Below are 7,395 nucleotides of genomic sequence, written 5' to 3'. Positions count from 1 at the left end.
GTCCGCCGCATGGGAATTTTAATCTTTTGACTGGACATCCAGCTGCAGACATCCATGTACCCCCTTCCCCACAGTGACCATTGTGCAGGCGACCCCGACGCAGCCTTGAATGCAGGTCACAGCAGGTTGGCCACAAAGCTGGGTGAAAGAGAGGTTTTGTGCGCGGCCCTGAAAGAAGTGCACGCGATTAAAAATAGCCTGCCCTCCTGTCAATGCATCGCCATTAAAAACAGCTGGGCCGGGCTCCTGCCTGCATTGTGCCACATGAAAGTTGTTTCTCTCTTTGTGTTGCTATCTTGTCACGACTCCCCCTTTACTGCCACCCTTTGTTGGCCGCTTTGTGCTCGCGCCATCACAGAGGCAAAGTCAGCCTCATAAAAAGAGTTCATTTTGGATTCACTGGCCTCAGATGAACACTGGGAACTTTCTTTTTTGTGCCGTCAGCCATAAATTGATGCTCACTCACTGGGTGCTGTCAGTCGGCCTCAAAAGATTCTTTATCAAGCATTTCCTACTTCACCCCTTGGACACGTTTTGTCAATTCAGCCATGTAAGGTAATCGGCCTAATCACACTCGGCTGCCTCTGAGGCTGCCGGGATACAAACAATGTCTTGTGGCTCTCCTGATTTTGTTTTTGTCGCTGAAGGGTGAAGAAAAAAAAGTTATAAATGTTTTTATTGTTTTTCTTTTATTACTTATGAGAGGTATTATGATATCAATCATGGCAGCTTGTCAGAGGATGTTGTGGGTGCATAGTGTTTGTATTTTGCCGTCACTTACGACACATTAGGTCTTTCATTAGGTTCTTAGAGTCCACAGGTAAAAGTAAACACAGAGGATGCCACCCATGGAGATGCTGTCAGTGGCTGCAGTCAGTTGCATCAGCACTACCTGAGCAGCCAGGCCCTCCAGGGGTTAACGGAGGACAAGAAAGGAAGAGGAAGGTCTCTTCTCCAAAGGTACCACATTTTTCCGATTGTTATTCTCAATGGACTAGTTTATATTAGGAAATGTTCATAAGTATGGTGTCCTGGTTTATGAGGTCCACTTCTGAACATTAAGGGAAACTTACAAGACAGATGGCATCTACCATGTATATTGTACTGACTTTATTGTCAGTATACCTGCACAAGTACAAGGCTACAAAATTTAGTTAAACAGGCTCGAAATGTCCATGAAATATCCAAAAACAGGGGGATATAGAACAGCAAGGCCTGTCTGCTTGCAACTGCTGTGCGGCCATCCGAGATCTTAGATAAAAAAAAAAAAACAGAAGGGATGAATTGGGAAAAAAAGAGTCTTCTCCCATTTCCCCAGTGAGTCTATAGCGTAAGGTTGAGGGGAAAAAAAACATTTATGTGCATAAATTTCAATCAATTTCTTGCAAAAAAATTGTTTCTTAAAAGAGACCAAAACACTGCTCTGGCCATTTTGGCCTAAATTTCTGGGATTTTTTGAACAAAGCAATCCAGATTGACAGATCCAGATTGGGGGTGACATTTTACAAAAGTGACCAATATTTAGGTCATTATCACAAATACTCGACCCAAATTCCAATTTTCCAATCCAATTTTTGACCAGATGACTAAACTGAAAAGTCACCATCCAACATAAGACACACATGACAGGGATGTTTTGGGGAAAATCAAAAGATTTCCAGCACACTTCATAGTCGGAAAAATATGATTGTCTTATTCATGTTCTGCCTGCCTTAATTATTTTGGGTCCCTCCATTTCATTCTCTTCTTTATCTATTTCTGATGTCAAAGCATTCTCCCCATTGCCTCCATCTAGATGTAAAAACCCCACAGTTATGCATGCTGTATCATGCACTCAATGGTCAAGTGAAACGCTCCCATTGGCAGTGCAGTGATTTTGGGAGTGAAATTAGGGAAGGTCAAATTACAAAAGAAATTTAAAATTGAATTACTGCATCTGTTCATGCTCTATAGTCTATACTGTACTTGCTCCCGAAATACAAGCAAACTAATACAATGAGGTAAACCCGGACAAGACACGGGTAGCAGGAGAGTGCTATGGAAACCAGAGCAAACAATAAAATCATGGGCTGAAAAGAAATGAACTACAGACAAGAAATGAACTAAAGACATCGGAAACAAGACAGAGTATGATTAATGATGAATTATGCATTTTAAACAATTCACAACTACTTCACATATGCCATCCAATCCCAGAACCCAATTTTACAAGTTTTTTATAGTCCAGACATTTATTCTCAGGGGCTTATTCATTTTTTTTCCAAGTGTGTGCCTTAAAGAAAGTCTAAAAATGACTGGTACACAGGTATATTAAGTAATAGATTACTCAAATAAGGAGGTAGAAAAATATTTGATTACTTTAGGTAATAAGTCCCAAAGTGATTGAAAGTAATGCCATACATTGATTATTTTAGGTACTAAAGTCGAAAAATCAATTGCTTGAGGTACTAAAGTAAAAAAGTAATCAAATACTTTAGCACATTAGTACATAAAGTAATCAATTACCGTAGTTCTCAATCGATTAAAATAATTGGTTACTTTAGTACTTAATTACCTAAACTCCAACTAAATCATTTAATTTAATTACTTTAAGTGTTATATTCATTCAGCACAAGTCATTTTTAAAACTTTTAGGCAAACACTTGAGAGATTTTTATTTAATACATACATATATAACTAAATACCTGGAATTTAATGTCTAAACTAAAAATATGTTGTTGGGATTGATTGATTGATTGATTGATTGATTGATTGATTGATTGATTGATTGATTGATTGATAATAAAAAATCTATTTTCATACAAATAATAAGGCAAAGCTGAAGAAAATCATTTTTTTTAATAAATGAATATAAAAAGGAGAAATGGACTTCCAGGGCTTTTCTACCTTCAGTACTCAAAGTGGTTAACACCGACTACTCATTTACCAACTCATGTTGCAGCATCAGAAGCAACTGGGTGTCTTTCTCAAGGACAATTGAGATGGTCTCAATTGTCGAGGGTTTGAACCCACAAGTTCTCAGTTGAGAAGTGATGCTAGCCCAGTGCTACCTTGCACTATTCAGACAGTTGAAACAACATCAATTATTTTGCTTGTCATTTGGTTCCCTCATTTAACTGTGTTCGAGTTGAGATATCGCAAACACCTGCCAGTACGCTGCAGTGCAGTTCGACACAAAAAGTAAACAGAAAAATAGATAAGATAAGACTTTATTGATCCCTGCCCGAAAAATATACAGCAGTGGGAGAGAACAACAAAAGAAAGTGAGCATGTTTTTTTTTTTTTGTCTACATGTCTAAATACAATTGTATGCTTATAACCCATCCATCCATTTTCTTGAGCCGCTTAACCTCACTAGGGTCACAGTACACTTATGATATCCCAAAAATATATAGGTTAGAAAAAATCTGTCAACCATCAAATATGCAAATTCCGTGACCATATGAGGCGCCACTAGTCCAATCTTTTACAGCACCTGTTAAAAGTTTGGAAACACCTTCAAATTCTTTTAACTCTTGATAGAAGCAGGCATGGAAAAAGACGTTTCCAAACTTTTGACTGTTACTGTATATATTTTGAATTTTATCCTATATTTTGTGGTGCTACTAAATCCTCTGACCCATACTTTATGTATACGAGTAGGTGTTGACAAAGGAAATGGTGTACATGGAGCAGAAATGGTATTTTTGAAATGATCATGCTTTTGTAGTTAGCAGCAACATTGAACTGCCTTTCTATGTAATTTTATAACTGCTCAAAGGGGCAAATGCTAAGTCTGCTCCTCTATTCCTCATTGTCTTTTGCTTCTCTCTGTCTCTCTCCCTCTGTCTCGTTCACACGCACATACACACATACATCTCTGCCTCTGTTCTTTTGTTCAATCGCTCTGTCTGCTTTGGCTGCTGCTGTTGTGTTGCTGATGGAAGGGATTGTCTGGTTTTATTAATATGACAGGTGAGCCTGCCCAGCTGCTACCTGTGTGTGTGCATGTGCGTGTGCGTGCGCAAGTGTATGTCGGAGCCAAAAATCGGCAGCTGTCTCCTACACGCAACACACACATCCGTGCGCGGAAGCCACCCACGCGGAAATTATTGCCGCATATTGTTTTGTTTTATTTTATTCATAGATGATCAGACAGGACTTACACTGAAGCATTTGTATGGTCAGCATGCAGATGATCCCCACCTTGACAACATACTAGCCTCATATACGGTCTTTTGTTTACATCCTGGTCCACAAATTACCACTATAATATTCTCTTCTCATCTGACATAGCCAATCCCTTCCCTTCATGTTTTGACTCATATGCTGAGGTTCAATAGCTCATGTTGACTTAAGCCATTGAACACTAGGGAGATGCTCCGCATTCATAAAAGAGGAGACCATCCAGTGAATAGAATGGTTATTGGGACTCGCGGTAGCTTGGTATATGCGTGCTTAGCTCGCAGGGAGGTGTTGGCACATACGTCTGTCATTGACTGCAGCTCACGCATGACGACGGAAGCCCAGAGGTCCTCCACCTGAGTTGCTCCATTACCTGGGTGAACCGCCTTTGTCTCACAGCTCGGTGAGGGGAAAATGGATGCACGCTAAGTGGTCAGGCCCAGCAGGCGTCAGAAAGGGAGTGGGTGCGTGCGTGCGAGTCTACTGGGGTGGGTGATGAGAGAGAGCTTTGTTATGTAGTGCTCATATTTCAACAGCCGCACCAAATTGGACGGAACAATTATTAAAAACTGTTAGTGTTTGATCATTTCATAATTGATCTACATGTGAAATACTGTATATGTGCCACTTACAAAAATGGAACAAATACAGTCAGAAGAAAATAAATGTGGAAACTTTCAAATCACAAAGATCGATGGATTAAATAGTTAAACATGTTTGACAGGTGAACCCATTCGAATATTATTGGAAGTATGTCTAAATGTATTGATATATTTTCTAGTGAATGGCAAGTATATTCGAATGTATTCGAAAATGTGTTCGAATGTAATGGTAAATACAAATCTAATTTTAAGCTGAGTGCTAAGGAAAAAAGCCCAGTCGAGAGTCGAGAGTCCAGTTGGGTCCAGGCAGAGTCATGGACAGACACGTAGACTGGGTGTACAGGTGCAAGCAGGGTCAGAAGCCAGGCAGACAGATCTGGACGGCAGGCAATCGGATCATTCGGGGCAGGCAGGGGCATAATCCATTTGAGCAGAAAAAGGAAGAACATGAGAACGCTCAACATGGCAAAGATGACCTGCTGGAGACTGGTGCGAAGAGGTAGGCTTACTGGTCAGGTAAGTGGAGTCACCTTGGTGGTTTTTGGACTGATTGAATGGAATGTGTTTAGACAAGTTGGTTAGGGAGAATGAGCTGACTGAAGCGTGCAGACTGTGATAGGACGTTGGTGAATGGGTCATTTGCTTCCTTTGGGGTTCGTTCGAGCCTGTTGGTGTTCACCGGGCAGTTGTTAGATTGTTGTTCAAAACGTCCTTGCGACAAGACCAGTACAAGGGAATATCTGGTGACATCCATTGACCGTCTGGCAAGGGTATGGCAAACGCCAGAGGTGCTGAATGAATCCCCGCCTAAACCCCCTGTACTACTAAGATGCAAATATTTGCGAGAGTTGACAAAGGTAGCAAATGTGCCTTCACATCAGGGATTTGTCCATCTTGTTAAGGCCACAATTCTTCTTAAGATGTTCTGAAACAGTCTCAATTCTTTTTGTACCACAAGCAGATTTTGAACATTTTCAGCATTTTCAGAAAAATTAAGATTGGCAAAGGGAGCAGTATTGCAAAGTTTCCTATATATCTGACATACTAGTTTTTGTTTCTTGTCTTGTATTTGCCAAAACAATTAGCCCAAAATCACCCTAGTTAGTTTTAACGCTTGGCAAGAGATGTGAAGTTGTAGATGGGGCCATCCCGTATGCCCACCACTTGCTGTCCGTGATACGCCAGATCTTTGTTGTCATTGCTAAATTGGAGTATTGAGATGAAATTCAAAAAGGAATGGGCCAACATGGATATTTATTTGAACCAGAAATGACCTCGGATTCAGAATCCAGCAATTAAAATGTTGAGACTGCTTTGTCAGACGTTGCAATGGAAAAACAGCGGAGCAAAAATGGAGGCTACTGCTTTGATCAAATGCCAAAGACTGATAATAAGTTTTTGCTATGAACATGAACTTGCATTGGATAAAACAGAAGATAATGAATTCATTTGCTTAACTTTAAATGCAAATTTACCTGCATATGTCGTTCGCAAATTGTCACTCATGCATATTAGTTTCTTGATCAAGAAATATGTCCGTGCCCCCGCTCCAGATCAGCTGTCTAAACATTAAGTTTTTCAACAGTACAGAAGGCAGTCCTTTAATGTTGAATGTAACCAAGACACTTAATTGCCCTGCTCTTTTGCTGTTCAAAGTTGGATGTTCTTTGCTTTGATACTTGTATGAAAAAGAGACTTATCTAACGTAAAATTGCGACCTTGAAAGGAACATGACACAAATAGCTTTTGCTGACACTCACTATTTTTCGTTGGGATTTATTCGGCGCTTCTGGCGTTCGCCAAGCAGTTGCCGGACGCTCGCCAGACATTTGTCTATACAGCTCGTGTTGCAAGAAAGTTTTGCGGAACCATCCAGAGACTGCCAAGCGAATGCTAGCAGCCCAGAATGAACCCTGACTGGATTAAACAAGTCGTTATTGTCGTCAACACTCACTATCGTGGTTTATTGACTTGTGCATGAGCATACATTTTGGAATGATAGGGACAAATGCCAAACAAACATCATAGTAAAATCTAAATAAATATAACAAATAGTGTTCACTTAATTCATTTTAAAACATTCTAGTATGATGTAGGGCAAATACTTACATTTTTTTTTTTGTATATGCAAATGCTCAAGTTAAAGATCTTGTCATTTTAGGGAAAAAAAAAAAACAATGTTCTTTTGTAATTTAGCTTATATTTACATTTGAAAATATTTGCAAAAAAAAAAAAACGTTTACTCCACTGGCAGCTACATGCTTCAGGAGAATCATATTGCATGTGTTTAAATATTTTTTTTATTCATCATATAAATGGCACAATGTGAATATAGGTTAATCTTTAGATTTAATCATGAAAACAAAACATTTCCTGTAGTTGTACATTAGACCCTCACTCGTAAGGGGAAATTTTAAACTGTTGGTCTTAACAGAACAGTTTCAGTTCAGCAATGACTTTTGTTGTTTGCATCCGCATATTATTACATAGCAACATGCAACAAATCGATTGACAATGCTTTTTGAATTCAGAAGTCAAAAAAAAAAAAAAAGAGCTCAATTACTGTGTTTTTCTGTTCCATTTGCTGTAGTTGGCCTTCAGACGCTAATGAGTGCCTTTGAAAAAAGGA

This window comes from Hippichthys cyanospilos, chromosome 14, assembly GCF_059441005.1.
Source record: "Hippichthys cyanospilos isolate Australia breed blue-spotted pipefish chromosome 14, RoL_Hcya_1.0, whole genome shotgun sequence".
NCBI lineage: Eukaryota > Metazoa > Chordata > Actinopteri > Syngnathiformes > Syngnathidae > Hippichthys > Hippichthys cyanospilos.
The sequence above is the reverse complement of the archived record's forward strand: the minus strand, read 5'-3'. Positions refer to the sequence as shown.